Source organism: Protopterus annectens, chromosome 12.part0, assembly GCF_019279795.1.
Source record: "Protopterus annectens isolate FY-2018-M chromosome 12.part0, PAN1.0, whole genome shotgun sequence".
Taxonomy (NCBI): Eukaryota; Metazoa; Chordata; order Ceratodontiformes; family Protopteridae; genus Protopterus; species Protopterus annectens.
The window spans coordinates 339,593,890-339,611,480 of NC_056746.1; the positions used below are offsets into that span (position 1 = coordinate 339,593,890).

General features: G+C 44.5%; 1 protein-coding gene across 1 annotated transcript in view; it reads left to right on the forward strand.

Annotated features, from left to right (window-relative positions):
* The window catches only part of BFAR (bifunctional apoptosis regulator), a gene marked incomplete in the record, with an annotated part of 616,262 nt that overhangs the window by 316,084 nt on the left and 282,587 nt on the right, over positions 1 to 17,591 (forward strand).

The window sequence follows — 17,591 nt, forward strand, 5'->3', positions numbered from 1 at the left end:
AACCGCATCGGACCATGCGGCAAAAAGACTAAGGATATGGCGTCGGTCATGCGCATTAGTACCCTGACGTACTGACGTCAGTCTAATGCGCCCTGACCGACGTCAGCCATATACTCTGGTATTCGGGCCGACTGGACAGCGGACTACCCAATAGTAAGGACTGCAGCAATGGGGAACGAAGAACATCAAAGGATTTTCTTGCTGGTATCAATGTTTTAAAGATCTTAAAGTAAAAGATCTTCAACAGTTTATAAAGTATTATTGATTTAGATCCTCAAGATTGGTTAATTTTAAGGAATATTAAGCTCATGACAAATGTTTATTTCTTGCACATTCATGTCACAACTAAAACCCTAAACTAATTCAACTTTTTTATGAAATATTATTCAACGACTAAGGTAGAAAACCTTACCTCTAAATTATATAAAATTCTGATGAGTACAACAGTAATTTAAATTAAATATTTTGGAAACATAACATTGGATCATAACTCTACTTAATCACGAGCAGAAATCCCATATATTAAATTCTATTAAAATACATCTCAGTCTCAACACTAGCATATATTTACTTGTAAATTTTTATATAGATCTTAAACTCCAAAAAGAATGGCCAAAATACAAAGCACCATTAAATGTTGGAGTTGTACCAAGATTTGTAATGCAGACCAGATGCATATATTTTTTTAATGTCCTCCTTTGAAATATTTTGGGAATGCCATAGATGTCATGAATGGTTTATGGTTCAATTCTTTTTCTTTAATTAGATGTTTAGTTATATTTAATGAAAATGGTAACCAATCTCTACCTTCTCTGGACCATGCTGACAGTGGCAAGGAAAAGCATCACTATGCATCTGAGATCAATTTCACCACCATCCTTTGAAGATTTTTTATCTTGCTTAAAAGAAGGAGCCTTAACAGAAATGAAAATGAAGGAAAGTAGGTCATTTCCTAAAACACTTGTCAAGAATCCTTGGACAAAAATATTATCCCCAATTCATTTATTTCAGCAGAACTCTGCCTTCAGAATTTGTTTCGTAAAATATTTGTTTATACAAAAACTTATGTACTTACCATAACGTTCTGTGTTATCAATCTTCATTCTTCCTCAATGAGTTGGTTCAGATCTGATTCATCAGATCCGACTTGGCCGATGCTAAAGCTTGCAGCCAGCCAATCTATCCAGCTTCTCCCTTACGCACAATGCACCTACCCAATTACCTCAAATCTTGTTTGCTGCTGCATTAGCGTAGGAAGATTAAGAGAATTATGGAACAGCGATATCCAAAGTCTATATATTACACTATATATATATAAAAAGGTGCAAATAGAGATCATGTAAATACTCGTTCCTCCAAAAGTCAAGGGCAGGGGTTGGTGGGGGGGGGGGAGTTGAGGAAGAATGAAGACTCTCAACACAGATGGAACATTACGGTAAGTACACAACTTACTTATCTGATGTTGTCAATCTTCATTATCTCCTCAACGAGTGGGACAGTTTCCCTAACTACCTGTATCCAGGGTGGACTGACGGAAGGATATTCCTGAGCACCACAGAACCAAATAAAACCCTACCTCTGGAAAACAGATCCAACTTGTAATGAATAATAAAGGCATAAGGAGTAGCCACAGTTGCAGCTGGACAAATATCATCCAAAGACAGTCTTGACTGAAAAACTGTGGAAGTAGCCATGGATCTAGTGGAGTGTGCTTTCAACGGATGTGCAAGAGTAATGTCCAATTTAGAATAGACAAAGGAGATGCAATTTTTCAGCCACTTTGATAGGGTAACTTTGGAAACTGTTTTTCCCAATTTTGGTTAAGAGAAGGAGATGAACAGTTGGTCTGCTTTCCTGATTTTTTTCTGTTCTATGTAGACAGAATCACAATTGTCTATAAACATCCAGTAAATGTAAGATATATTTTCCTTTGTTGGAAAAAAAACACTAGTACAAATTGATATTACTATTAACGTTGGAGTCTAACACCACCTTTGGAAGAAAGGATGGCTGGTATGCAAGGTCACTATCTTTGTGGAAAACCAAGTAAAGAGATTTTAAAAATAGCGCTTGGATCTCAAAAATTCTTCTTGCAGAAGTAATGGCAACAAAGAAAACAGTTTTCCATGTAAGATACTTAAGGTCACATGTAGCTGCTGGTTCAAAGGGAGGTTGTGTGAGAGACTGAAGTATCAAATTTAAGTCCTATGGAGGTGTAGCATCTTTAAAACAAGGTTTAAGTGTCCCTTTTAAGAAGGCCTTCCTCAATTTGTGAAAAAGCTAAGGATGCTCCATTAAATCCTATATGGTAACTTGAAATCGCTACTAGCTACACTTTAACGGCTGACGTACTGGCACCGTTTTGAAATAGACAAGCAAGAAAATTTAAAATGTGATTGATGGGAGTTGGAAAATGGTCAAGATTATGTTGTTGTGCCTGAAGGGCAAACCTTTTCCATTTACAGGAATATATATTTTCCTTGTCAAGGGTTCATGGGCAGATAAAATTATATTCAGACAGGTGATGACAGCATAGATTGTCTGGCTAGTAAGGTGACTGGAGAAGCCAAACAGTCAGCTTCAGGTTTGGTATATCTGGGTGTGACATGCCTGTAGGGTGAGATGGTAGGTCTGGAGTTGGATCTCGGTTTCATGGGGGTTGAAAGAGGTGAGGCCATACAAAGGGGAACCAAATTTGTTGAGGCCAATACGGGGCAATGAGAATTACTGTAACTCTGGGAACTAATGGGGCTGGTGGGAAGGCATAAAGGAGACCAGGGGACCAATCGGGAAGTAGAACATCCTTCAGGGACTGCCCCTGTGGGGGAATCTGGGCAAAGTAGTTGCTGCACTTGTTTAGTGGTGAGGCAAAAAGGTTGCAGCATGGTTGGCCCCACTGAAAGAAAATCTTGTCTACCACTTTCTCATTGAAGGACCACTCATGTGGAAGAAGTATGCACCTGCTCAGTTTGTCCACAATCAGGCTGGATCTCCCCAGAATGCGCGTTGGTAAAAGAAAGCAGTCGGAAGAGATTGCCCACTGCCAGACCCTGAGAGCTTCTCAACTTTTGCTGACACACCGGATGCCTGACATGTTTTAAGTTTGAATCACAATCGACCTGGAGGGAAGAACATCTTGAAATGCTTGCAATGCCAAGAGCACTGCTCTCAACTCCAGAACATTTCTATGCAAATGGGCCTCTTTGGGGGACCAAGTACCCTGGACTGTCTTGCCCAGATAATGCCCCCCCCCCTTTCTGGGAAGCATCTGTAATCACTATGACCTTGGGCTGCTGGGGGATGAAGGGACAGCCATGGCACACTTGATTGGACTGGATCCACCAACAGAAATCTTTTTTGCGAGTGTTGATAACTTTTACCTGGAACGACACTGACTGATGGAAGACTGACCACTGAGTAGCTAACAACCACTGAAGGATCCGCATGTAAAACCTGGCCAATGGAGCTAAGGTTATCACTGCCACTGTTAGGCCTAGAGTTCAGAGAATTGTGCACGCTGAGATTGATGTGTTTTCTACAACCTTCTTGACGTGTGACCTTATTGTTTGAACTTGTGTGGAAGGGGAGCAATGGCAGTTTTTGTGTTAAGCAGTGCTCCAATAAATTCCAATGTCTGAGATGGCTGAAGTTGTGATTTGCTGCAGTTTATGGTTATTCCTAGCAGAGTACAGGTGTGGAGAACCTGATCACTTGCGTGAATGAGATGATGCCTGGTCAGAGCGGTAATGAGTCAATCAGGGAAACACTTAGAACCCCTGCACCCTGAGGTAAGCTACTACTACAACCATGCATTTAGTGAACACCCTAGGGGCTGTGGTGATTCCAAATGGCAGCACTCTGAACTGGTAGTGACCGCCTCACAGCTAGAAGCATAGGTGTTTTCTGGATCGCCTGTTCATTTTTGTGTGATGGTAGGCATCCTGAAGAGATACTGAGCACATCCAGTCATCCTTGCCTAGAAAAGGAAGAATGGGCTGAACAGTTACCATCCAGAACTTGGTTCAGTGATCAGATTTGTTTAGATTTCAGATCCAAAATTGGTCTCCTGCAACCAGTTTTCTTTGGCACTAAAAAAAAAAAAAACTTGAGTAAGTTCTGGATCCTATCTGGTCTGGTGGGACCTCTTGGATGAATTTTTCTAGCAGCTTTTGAATCTGGATTGCTGCTTGATGCCTGAGTGGGTGGATCATCAGATATTTTTTATGGGAATTGGTGGTGGTAGGGAAAATGGTATTATGTAACCTCTGGATATAATCCTCTGCACCCTAGTATCTTTTAAGTCTAGCCAGGCTCTCTGGTGCAGGGATAAAGATCCTCGACTGTCACCAGAGGTGGAGAGTCGGACCTTCATTCAGGAGCACTGGTAGGGTTTATCAAAGACTCTCGTGAACCCTGGTTTTGCAGGCCACCTCTGCCACAAGGGCGAAGACATCCACTGGAGTTGCACCCTCTGCCCCTGGGGGCACTTCCGTCACATGTGACATGGAAAGGACCTTAGGACTTTGGCTCTGCAAAAACGCACAAGTGCATCCAGGCATGCTTCCTCATGGAAATGTCTGAACCTGCAGCTCGAGGTCCCCTTCTGCTATGCCGGAAACTAACCTCATGGACTGTAGTGTTGCCAACTGAGAGGTTACTGAATCTCAAACATCAGCAGAAACGGTTCCTGAGAGAGTATTTGCTAACTCCTTGGATAAATCTCTCTGAAGTCTAATAAAGTGTGCCAAATAGTTCAGAGACCGCAAGGTAAAGGTCGCTGAAGCAAAGACATGCTTCCCCAGTCTATCCTTCATCCATGACTCCCTGTTGGGGGGATGGACAGTGGAACTTTTAGTTAGTTCCTTCTTAGTGGCTGTCACAATGACCATGGCATCAACTGGAACCCCTTTCCTCTAAAACGGTCTGTCCGCAGGTGGTGCCATTATCCTGTCCAGTCTCCGAGGTATGGGTTCTACAGACTGCGGTTCCTTCCACTCCTGCCTAGAGATGTCAATGAGCTTGTCAGTGGGCGAAGTCACCCAAGAAGTAGAGCGTCCCATACCAAAAGCCCCTAGGAGAACAGATCCCTCTCAAATAGGGTTGGAGGATGTCCAGCCACCTATTTAAGGATTTCTAGGATGTCTTCAAAGGGAACATCTTCAGGAAGTGACCGTGGGGACCTTTCACCCTTGAAGTCAGTGTCTTTGGTAAACTCCTGTGGGCAGTCTAGGTGTTTCCTCTTACATGTCCTCTTCCTGGTCACTTCCGCAGTGGGATGTTCTGGGTAATTCTAGGGAGAGGAAATCAAAATTCCGTGGGGGGGGGGACCCGAGGTTTCGGGTACAGGATGTCCCCGTGGAGAAAGGTGTTGAGGCTCCAGCATCTAGGAGATCATGGTGGAATATGCAAGATCTAAGGAGAAAGGTTCTGTCAGGACTGCTGAGGCAAACAACACTCTTCACAGCTTCGAAAGAAGAACTCAAAGGAACCAGAGAGAGGCTGTGATCCAAGAAAGCAGGTTTCTGAATCATCCAGTCTCTCCGATCAATCGGCACTCTCCTGAGGAGGAAGCCAGAGTCTAACTGTCCAGTACTGAGACATCTAGGAACAGTGATGGCTGCGAAAAGGTCAGAGTCTAATGCTACACCCCAAACCTGGCCACTAGGCTTCAGCTCCAAGAGCTCTCCAGATCTAAAAGGATCAGAGATCTCAGAGACCATGTCAGACCAGAGGATACAGAGATCCTCAGATCCAGATGACTGGGATCCTGTGACTCTAAGGCAATGGATGGTGGTAGAGGAGGAAGATGCAGGGGGATGTGGTGGAAGGTCGGGTAACCTGACCCAGAGAGATAGGCGCTGAGGGGAGACCAATCTCCCCTTGTGCTGAGAGGATCTTCCTCATCACATCCTCTTCTGTTAGACTTCTGGAAGAATAGGTAGAGTAAATGGAAGGGGATGCTGGCCTCTGCAAAAAGGGTGATGGGAGTTTGTCAGGAACTGGGTCCACCAATGGGGAATATCTGGTCCGAGGACAATACACACTCTCGGATGGTTCTGTCTGATCTGGTGATTTTGCCTTCTGATCTGACAGTGCAGGATCTGTAATGCTCGACTTGGATGTTGTAGGATCCGAGGGAGCAGTCAGATCCTGAATTCTCATTTTATTATCTGGGGTTGTGACCGGATGTTTAGCACTACTCTACCGGGAAGAGTCTGAAGTAGATATGGACAAAGTGGAAGGCTTCAACTTTGGGGACTGGGATATGGCTTCTCCAAAAGAGGAAGAGATGAGACCTTTCAATATCGATTTGTTTTTATGTTCTGCTGAAGTTCGTGGATTAAGTTTGTGGAAAATCGAGCAGTCCTCCTGTAAATGTAACAAACTCAAGCAGCACACACAAAGTGTGTGCATCAGACAGTGGTAACTTACGCCCACATTTGGAGCAGTTCTTGAAACCCACAGGTTTGTCAGTCATCATGCAGTATCTGAATCAAATGACAATAATATTAGGTAAAGATTCAAGCACAAACAATTGAAATTTCAAGTAACCTCTTTTTTTTTTTTTTTTTTTTTTTAAATAGGAAAGAAAGACCGAGGATACCACACCAAAAGTATGAAGAGTTATGATCAGATCATAAAGGAAGCAAGATACTAATGATAGTATTTGACAGTATCAAGTATGAAAATGAACAGAGAAGAAAAACTGTAGTAGCAGCAGCAAAAAGAGAAAAAAGTTACAACTATTTCACTCTAAATACACCAGTTAAGAAAAAGAGGCAAGAGAATACCAACAATGGTATGCAAGAATTTATAAAGTTATAAGGGCAAGGAAGAGAACAGTAGAGATAACCACAATAAACTAAAGACTAAAAACTACTTAATGGAAAGAATTCAGAAAAAAAAACTTTACTTATACAGCTTGAGAGAAATTGGTAGACTATGTCAGATAGCTAGAACTGGCAAATAAGATCTCAGGAAATTGGGTACGTGCATTGTGAGTAAGGGAGAAGCTTGAGATATTTGGTGGCTGCGAGCTTTAACATCGGCCAAGTCGGATCGGATCCAAACCCAGTCACTGAGGAGAGAATGAAAATTGACATCAGATTACATATTACTACTTGCTATACTAAACTTTACTCTCTGGAGTCTCAATTTGTTTTAGTAAATATCCCACAGGCGTGTTGTGTATGGGGACTTTTTTTTTTTTTTTTTTTTTTTACAGCTGCACTGTTTATACATTAAAATATTGAGGGAAATGAACCAGAAACTAGAGTTGGGAGATGAAATCAACAAGAAGAAACCAACAACTTGGAAATTATTGAATAAACGTGGGATTACAAAGCATCGATCACATTCACGAAATAAGGTAGGAAAGAAAACCTGGAACTATTGGACTTTTTGACTTCATTAAACTTGTAGGGGACTCTAAATCATACATTCTACTTCGTGTCATTAATGTTTGGAAGAACATTAAGAAGGGAAGAGGAAGGAAAAAGGTAACTATACGTAAAACAGTCCGTTTTTAACAGTACTTTTATAAAACATGAAATACTGCATGTTATACAGTACAGCTTTTTCAGTTAGTTTTGTATGTAATGGGAATACTAAAGAAAACAGGTGCCCTTTTTCCCCTTCCTTCTTTATTCTTGTCCAGTTTTAAGAAATGGAGGCACTGCAATTTAAAGGATAAGAGAGGCCCCATCTGCTTGAGTTGGTGATAACTGAGGAGGGTGTAAAAGATCCTACAGCACCTACCAAACAGTGTAGGTGAAGTTCCTGATTGCCTTAGTCAAATTTCCCCTAGTAGTATTAATACCACCTCGTGTCTCTTCTGAAAAGAGGCTACTAACCTAGTGGAACTAACCTGGTCAACAAAAAATTTATATGCTTTTTCCTACTTTTTACATAAGGGAATGAACAAGTTTTAAGTGGAAGCAAGTAGATAAAAACACTGAATGAAAAGTTTTCCTTTAGCAAATAAATGTTCACAGTGAACATGAGAAGCTTATAGCTGAAGTCAACTGTGTATCTGGTGTTCATATTTATTTATTATATCTTAACCAAGTAGTGTCCGACTGGGCCAATAGCCTGTTTTCAGTGGGGACCCATGGGGAAAAGCTCCAGACAAATTACATTACAGCAAATACAAGCAAAAAACAATTAAGAATGCAGTAGTCAATAAAGCACAATACAACAGTACAGTAATTAAGTCACAGAACAGTAGTACAATAATCAAGGATGCTATACAAAACAGATTTCTAGGAGCATAATACAAATTTAGTTGTGCACACAAGTTTATCGGATATTCTAATCAGAACTTTACTAGCAAAAGGTGAAGGCAGCTGCAGTAGTTTGAGGTGAAGGAGAGTACAGAGTTGAGAAGACAATCGGAAGGTGAAATACAGGGGCAAAGCCAGTTGCTGGTGAGATATTATTTTAGGCTTTTTTTTTGAAAGAGATGTTAGTATTTTTTGGATGTGCTGAGATAGAGTGTTATCTTACTGGCATAGAGGGAGTCACCATGATAGTTGTGCGACTGAGTAACTTGCAGCAGTAGTCTGTCAGAGGATCTAAGGGACTTGCAGTAAATGTAGGGCGTCTATGGAGACACGCTGATAACAGCAATAAATAAAAAAAAAAAAATTAAAAAAAACAGAATACTTTTTTTCTTCAGTGACTAAAAGATAATGTTTTCTGAAATCATTCAAGTTGTTTCCTACATCTGAAAGAGGAAACAAGATAAGACAACACTTAGTGCTTGTAAAAGCAAAGGATGTACCATGCATCTTAGCATGGATGACCATTGCATGTCAATTCAAACCTGGGAGTGTAGCTGTCAATCTGGGACAACTGTTCCTATTAGGAGGGATATACGTAATTTGAAAATGTACACAGCTTTGTGTGCTTGTATCAAGTTAATAGGTTATGTAGGTGTTCTGGGGGTGTGTTCCTTTCTTTGAGAGTTTTCATTAAAACAAAACGTCTTGTAAGATGCGACACAGGTTCAAATGAATATGTCAGCAAACAACTAAATAAAAGATAAACCTACCAAACAGAGTATGCATCGAACACAAAAGCTGAAGTTAGACATTTAAAAAAGCTGTTATAAATAACAGGTGGAAATAACTTATCATAATGGTAACACTTTCCATATTACCTTTGAATGTGAATGATCTCACAGTTATATACAAAAATGAAAAAAAGTCATGAACTATTATTATAAACTGCAGAGAGCAAATAGCTATGCAACAGGAGACAAATTTGGAAAGAACAGCATGCAAAATTTGATAAAGAAAAGATTTCAGGATGGTTATTCAGCAGAATACAAGGAAAGGGGAAGTACTTATATTAATTGCTAGAGGAGCTCCAATAGTTATAGAAGAGGGAAACAATATAGTAATGGTAGATTTGGAGTAGTAAGTGGCTACTGGCAAGGGAGGAGGGATTCAGCTTCCATGTTTTTATATTCTACCTAAACCTGCCACAGTGGAGCTTAAGAAAATTCTGGAAGAAATAATCAACTCTCAGCAGGGAATACTGTTTATAGGTGCAGACTGGAATTTGATTTACAACAGTGAGGATGTATCTGGGGGGCCTAGAAGGGGAAAATATAATGAGAGAGTAGATTTTTGAAGAAATTTATGAAAATATTTCATATGGAAGATTTCAGTAGTAGGAGCTTGGACAGAATTTAGAAATAATTCCCCAGTGTATAAAAAGTAGGCTAGGCAAATTATACTTCACACGAGTATGAACATTTAATTGAAAGTTATGATACACATCAAAAAACTTTCAGATCATACGCCAACAACAACAAATAAAAATGCAGGGCAATGAAATAAAAATGAGACACTGGCACTTCCCCACCCAGCTGATAAACAGAGGAATTTAAAGGATGGGTAGTGGACATTATTCAAGAGTTATTGGGGAAGACAGAAATTTCTTCATTTTATCCCACTCACTGGCTAGATTTACAAAATTAGAAGTTATGTACATACCATAACATTCCATCTGAGTAGGTGGATTCATTTGTCTGCAACCTGTGGGTATGGATCCGATATCGGATCCGAACCGGCATGGTTTATCCAGCTATGGATCCGAGCTCCTAGCTCCTCCCCTCACCCATAATGCCCTGCTCTCCCTACATGACCTCAGATCGAGTTTGCCCTGCACCAACTACCCTAACCAAAGGGTAACACACCCTATGCAGGAAACTGACAAGGCCAGGGGGATAGGAGGGCGGGATGGTTGCAGACAAATGAATCCACCTACTCAGATGGAACGTTATGGTAAGTACATAACTTCTAAATCTGAAGAAGTAGGAGAATTAATTTGTCAGCAACCTGTGGGACAGAGTCCCCAGCTACCTGAATCTTGGGTGGCCATCATGGAAGGATATTCCGGAGCACCGCGGAGCCAAAGGATGCTCTACCTCTAGAAGTGATGTCCAGCTTGTAATGAGTAATAAAGGTATGAGATGAAGCCCAAGTGGCTGCTGAACAAATGTCATCCAGAGGAACTCTCGACTTAAAGGCCGCTGAAGCAGAGACAGACCAGGTCGAATGAGCATGGACTCCCTCCGGTGCGGGCCTCCCAGAGGCTTGGTACGCCAACAGAATACACTGAGAAATCCAGCGTGACAAAAACTTTGGAAATTGGTTTACCCAGATTGAATTTGGCAAAAGAAATGAACAACTGGTCTGATTGCCTATGACCAGCTGTCCTATGAAGGTAAAAACGAAGCTGCCTGTGAACATCCAAGGAATGCAGCTTGTATTCGCCTTTGTTTTGATACTTAGGGAAGAAAACAGGGAGGTTGGACTGATTAATGTTAGCCTCGGAAGCTACTTTAGGAAGAAAGGAGGAATTGATCCTGAGGTACACCCGGTCCGGATGAAAAATCAAATAAGGCGGTTTCATGGACAGGGCCTGAAGCTCTAAAACTCTCTTAGCTGAAGTAATGGCTACCAAAAAAGCAGTCTTAAAGGACAAATATTTAAGATAGACTGTGGCCGCAGGTTCGAAGGGGGGAGCGGTCAAGGCCTGAAGTACCAAGGAAAGATCCCACGGGGGAACCGTTTGTTTGACAGGGGGTCTGAGCAAAAAGGTGCCTTTTAGGAAGGTTTTGCATAACTTAACCGACATAAGAGACCCTGAATCGTGTCCAATACGGTAATGAGATAAGGCCGCCAGCTGAACTTTGACCGTGGAACTACTGGCACCATCATTAGAGAGTAGTAAGGAAATCTAGAACCAAAGGAAGGAGAACCGTGAAAGGATCTAGGCCTTGCTGCTCTGCCCAAATGGAGAAACGCTTCCATTTACTGCGGTAAATTTTTCTGTTAGAGGGCTTGTGGGCCGCTACCAGAATGGCTTTAACTGGGGACGAGATACCGGGAGTCCTGATTAGGAGTAGAACTGGAGCAGCCAAGCAGTCAACTTCAGGTTGTCCAGGTTCAGAGTCGGCAGGTTCGACGGGTGTGATATCAGATCCGGAATGGGATCTAGAATCCAAGGCGGATTCACTGAATGAGACCTTGGGTAAGGGAACCAGATCTGTCGAGGCCAGAACGGGGCAATGAGGATCATTCTGCACCCCAACCGAGAGGCTTTCTAAAGTACTTGTAGCATCAGAGGTAGAGGGGGGTATACGTAAAGAAGACCGGGAGGCCAAGCATGCACCAGAGCATCTCTCGGAGAATCCCCTGGAGGGGGGATTAGAGCGAAAAAACTGTCGCACTTGGTGTTTAAAGGAGAAGCAAAGAGATCGCAACAGGGAGTCCCCCACTGTACGAAGATACGCTTTGCTACTTGAGAATTGAGAGACCACTCGTACGGGAAGAGAATGGTGTGACTGAGCTTGTCCGCTAGGATGTTGGTCCGACCCGGAATATGCGTTGCGATGAGAAAGCGGTTGGTGGAGATCGCCCATTCCCACACTCTCATGGCTTCTCGACAAAGGGTAAGACCTGGTTCCTCCCTGTTTGTTGATGTACCAGACCACCGACATGTTGTCCGATTGAATCGCAATTGTTCTCAGTGGAAGGAGGGCCTGAAGTGCTTGCAACACCAAGAGCACCACCCTCATTTCCAGAACATTGATATGCAGGGAGGTCTCTGAATCGCTCCACGTGCCTTGGATCATCCGGCCCGCAAAATGCCCACCCCCACCCGAGGTGGGAAGTGTCCGTGGTCACCGTGGCGAGAGGGGGAGATGCACAAAAGGGGCAGCACCTGTGGAGGTCCGGAGAATGGAGCCACCACAAGAGAGACCGCTTGCAAGCCTTGCTGATTGTGATGGGATGATACAGGGGGAGGGAGAGAAATGACCATTGCACCTGAAGTGTCCATTGAAGCACCCGCATGTTCAAGCGGGCGTACGGAAGAGTAATCACTGCCGCTATAGACCCTAGCACCCTCAGGATCAATTCCGCAGGTGTTGAGCTGGAGTGAAGGATGGCCCGCACCTGGAGTCGGACCTGGAGTCGGAGAATCCGAACCCTGTCGGTTGTGAGAAAGGCTCTTAAATTTCTCGTGTCTAAGCTGGCTCCTATAAATTCTATTGTTTGAGTAGGGACCAGGTTGGACTTCTCTATGTTTACCGTGATGCCTAGCTTGGGAGCTAGACGAAGGAAGGAGTCTCTTGCCAAAGAGAGTAGATGCCTTGTTGGGGCGGTGAGAAGCCAGTAGTCTAGGTACGGAAAGACCTGCACCCCCTGAAGCCTCAGGTGGGCCGCAACCACTGCTAACACTTTGGTGAACACCCTGGGGGCTGTGGTGAGACCAAAGGGAAGGACCCTGAACTGGTAGTGACTGGCTCCCAGCTGGAAGCGAAGAAACCTCCTGGATCGTCTGTCCATCCAAATGTGGTAGTACGCGTCCTTGAGGTCTATAGAGCACATCCAGTGATTCTCCCCTAGAAGGGGGAGGATGGACTGCAAAGTGACCATCCAGAACTTCTCTTTGGGAACTGACCGGTTCAACAGGGACAGGTCTAGAATGGGTCTTAAGTCCCCCGTCTTTTTTGGCACTAAAAAGAACCTAGAGTAGAACCATGATCCGATCTGGTCTGGGGGGGACGGGCTAGATGGCTCTTTTCCTCAGCAGATGGCCAATTTCCGCTGAAGCGGCCTCCCTCTGATCGGTTGGAACATCGGGGAGGATTTTTAACTTTGGGAGATGAAGAAAGGGGATCTTGTAACCTCTGGATATAATCCGGAGTACCCAGCGGTCCGATGTAATGGACTCCCATGCCGCTAGGTGCTCCGAGAAATGTCCCCCGACTGCCTCCAGAGTGGAGCAGTCTGGCAACCCCTCAGGGTTGCTGCGTGGCCCGTTCAGAGAAAGGTTCCCTGGACCCAAATTTCCTGGGAGCCCCTCTGCCCCTAGGGCGGCGTCCACCCTGCCCTCCTCTGCCGTGGAAGGACTGGTTGTCCGGAGTGGGTTGGGAATGCTGCGACTTCCGGAACCACATCTTCTTCTGGCCCTTTTGGTTCCTAGAGTAGGACCTCTGGGGCACAGAGAAGCAGACTCAGACGGCAGATGGCGTCTTCCCATCCTTCTCGCTCTGAACCAAGGTATCGCGAACCATCTTGCCAAAAAGGGCAGAACCGTCAAAGGGGGCGTTCGCAAAAGATGCCTTGAAGGGCTCTGTAAAATTGCAGTGGCGGAGCCAGGCCTGCCATCTTGTGACTAGGCCCGCTCCCGCAGCTCTAGCGGCTCCCTCGGTAGCGTGGGAAAGTAACCGCATAGAGGTGTTAGTCACAGAACGAAGAGTGGCCATACGGGTGGAGTGCATAAGTTTGTCCTCCTCCAACATGGACTCTGGGGGGATGCAGCATATTCCTCGATAAGATCGGGCTGCATCCTAATGACGTGTGCCAAATAGTTGAGCGCCCTCACTGAGAAAGTCGCTGAACTAAACATTCACTTCCCCAAATGGTCCATCATCCAAGACTCCTTGCTCGGGGGATGGACTGAGGGACTCTCCTGGGCGAGTTCCCTCTTAGTGGCTGCTGCCGACAACATGGCATCTACCGGGGGTCCCTTGCTCCAGTGGGCACGGTCAGCAGGGGGGCTAAGGATCCCGTTGGGCCTCTTAGAGATGGCTCCACGGTGTCCGGTTCCTTCCACGACCTGGTGGTAATAAGGTCCACCAGGGGGTCGGCAGGAGGGGACACCCAAGAGGTAGACGGGCCCGCTTCAAATGCCTCCAAGAACACTGACTCGTCCGAGGAAGACTTTGGGGCAGACCACCCACCTCTAATCCGTAACATTTCCATGATGTCTCCGAAGGAGACATCCTCAGGGAGTGATCTTGGGGAACCTTCCCCTTCCAAGTCAGTGTCTTCAAAGACTTGGGGGAGTCTATGTGCCTCCTCTTACACGAATGCTTGCGAGGTGCTTCCTCGAGAGGGCTGTCCGAGGTGCCCTCACCAGCAATGTCCAGAACCATAGGAACTGCTTGGGGCAGTGAAGTGGGCTGTCCCAGTGGCCAGGTGATGGAAGCCTGGCCCAGAGCAGATGGAGTGCGGGATGGAGCCGAAGCAAGGGCCGGGTATCCGGATGCCCTCAACAGAGCCCTCTCCACTACATCAAAAGCAGAGGGGGAGCCAGCCTCGACAATAGGATCCAAAAGTCAGCTCCCCCTCAGATCCGATGAGCGGATTGGAGCCGGCGCCGAGCCCCTCTGATCCGAGGGACCAGTGTGCTCCGACAAGGACAGTGCCGAAGGCACACTGAGTCCCTCTGATCCGAAGCTCGGGCCAAGGCTCCGAGAGGTCGGATCAGACAGACTCGAGGGCAGGGTCGGATCTGAAGTACCCAGTACTGTCGGCGCCGATCCACCCCCGGCTCAGAGCGCTCCGAACCCGGGTAGCGGGTCGGAGAAGGAGCAATGGGCTTAAAAAATGGGGTCAAGCTCCCCCCCGGGGGGGGGGCAGGAGCACTCCCATCTGCATCTGGTCCTGGATGAACCTTCGCATCATCCGGTCCAGATCAGCATCGGAGAGGCTGTAAGTAGACCTCGACAAGGCTACCGAGGTAGGCCTTGAGTGCCGCCTAGATAGGCTCGGAGGAGGTCGGGTCTCCTCATCCTCAGGCTCCGGTGAAAAGCACGGGGACCGGAGCCGAGGAGGGGGAGAGCCAACAGCCAGAGAGGCCGGAGGAGAAGCCCGCTTAGCCGGCGGGGCCGAAACGGAGGTCTCAGCCCGTCGCTTGTGGTGCTTCTCTCTACGGTCCTTTTTCCTGGCTTCCCTCTTCTCCGACCCTTTGGCGGGAGTTTGAGTCCCGGGTGGAGGAGGGGGGAGCAGGCAAGGCAGGGACTGCCAAAGCAGTGACCACCAAGGGGGCGGGGGCCGAAGCCGAGTCTGGGGGCAAGAGTCCCGCCAAGACCAGCTTCGACCTCCGCTCCTTCAATGCCCTGGGGTTGAACCCTGCACAGATTGAACACCCTGAAGTGAGGTGTTCAACCCCAAGGCATCGAACGCACCGAGTGTGGCCATCAGCAGGGGAAAGCTTATGGCCACACTCGGAGCACTTTGAAAAAATTGCCTTTGGGGCCTCAGACAACTATTTTTTTTTTTTTTTTTTAAATAGTAATAATAAAAAACTAAAACACTCACACAAAGGCCCCAAAAAAAGACACATGCACACACACACACAGCTACGTACCAGCGAGGGGAGGGTAAAAACTATGTTAAATTAACCCAAAAAATATATAGACAGAAGGGAAACCTATAACTTTCACACAACTAAATAAAATTTAAAGTTTTAAAACCCTTAAATAAGAATATATAGATCTTAGCTTATGGAGCTCTGACGACCCAGCCTTCACCATGTGCGGCAAACTAGATCTGAGGTTATGTAGGGCGAGCAGGGCATTGTGGGTGAGGGGAGGAGCTAGGAGCTCGGATCCATAGCTGGATAAACCATGCCGGTTCGGATCCGATATCGGATCCATACCCACAGGTTGCTGACAAATGAATTCTCCTACTTCAGATGGTAGAGTTTAAAAATGGTAAACGTTAAAGATACGGTTAAGCAGCAACAAGAATTATTTACAGGCACTGACAACGGTTAATAGTTCAAGTATTGCAGAATGGGGGAATCTCACAGAACAAGAGGAGGCACATACGCACAGTGCTACAGATAAAATAAAGGACTACTTTAATAATATGCATAAGCTTAGCATGAGTTTAGAAAGATGGCTGTTAAGCAACGGTTTGATTATAACTCCACATTACAACAGCTTTTCACACAATGACTCAGGCAACAGAAAGTAGAAAGGGTTGCTGCTAAGCTTAGGCAGCCCATAACGAAAAAGAACCACAGATCCTGTAGTGGCATTAGAAATATTTCAGACATATTTCAGAAATGTTATGGAAATCTGTATACAGCACAGAAATATGGAAATCAAGAAAAAGTACAAATGGAAAAGTTTATGGAAGAATTAAATATGCCAAGGTTAGAGGCAGATGAGGCTCAATTACTAACAAGATAGGAGTTGAGATAAAAATGGTGATGTATAACCAATCTACAGAAAGTCTCCAGGAACATGTGGTATTCCTGTGGATGTTTAGATGCTAAGAGGGAAGGAAGTGATAAAGACCTGGAAGGTTTTTGTTTAACAGTACTTCAAAAGAAGGAAAAGACCAACATCCTGGAAGAAAGCTTTGGTGGCTGTAATACCAAAAGATGGTAAAGACTCATCAGATCCACATTTTGATTCTACACAATGATTATAAAGTGTTTATATCTATAATGGCTAAAAGAATGACAAAGGTGACACCAAAATTCTTAAATATGGATCAATGTGGTTTTGTGGTTGGGAGGCACACATTTGATATTAATAGAACAATGATGATCTAGAGGGAAGCAGAGTGTAAGAAAATACCACTGTTGGTGGTGGGTCTTGAAGAGACAGCACTCAAAAGAGTAAGCTGGGATTTAATATGCAAGGCAATGGAAGCATTTACACTCCCTAACAAAATAAGATTAATTAGGAGGAAATGTGATGTATTGGAGATGAAAAATAAAGAGAGGGATTCCACTCTGATAAGTTCTGTTTGGACATAAGAACCAGGCGTTTCATCTTTCCCCTTTTTTTGTTATATTTTGAACCACTGGCAAAGAAAATAAGGGAATCAGAAATTCAAGGATATAATTGGTATAACAAAGAAAAGCTGACTTTATATGCAGATATGTACGTATAAAACCAAAAAAGTACATTTTAGTGTTATGGAACATTCTGAGGCAATTTAAAGTCCTTTAAGAATACAAAATTGATGAAGATAAAAAACAAAGGCAATAGCTGTAAACTATGTAACCCCACACAAACTGGTTCAGCAATACCCCTATCTATGGGGACATGACAAAATAAAATACTTAGGAGTATGATTTAAAAAGGAATCTGTTATGGCACCTAAGGATATGTGGGGAGAGACTAAACAAAAGACAATACAAAAACATGAGAAACTGGAAGCTCAATTTCATGAATATGGATAGCAAGATACAAGCAGTGAAAATGTTTTTAGTCCCTTTAGTTTTATATACAGGTCAAGCCATTTTTTCTTGACCAGAGGAGAAAC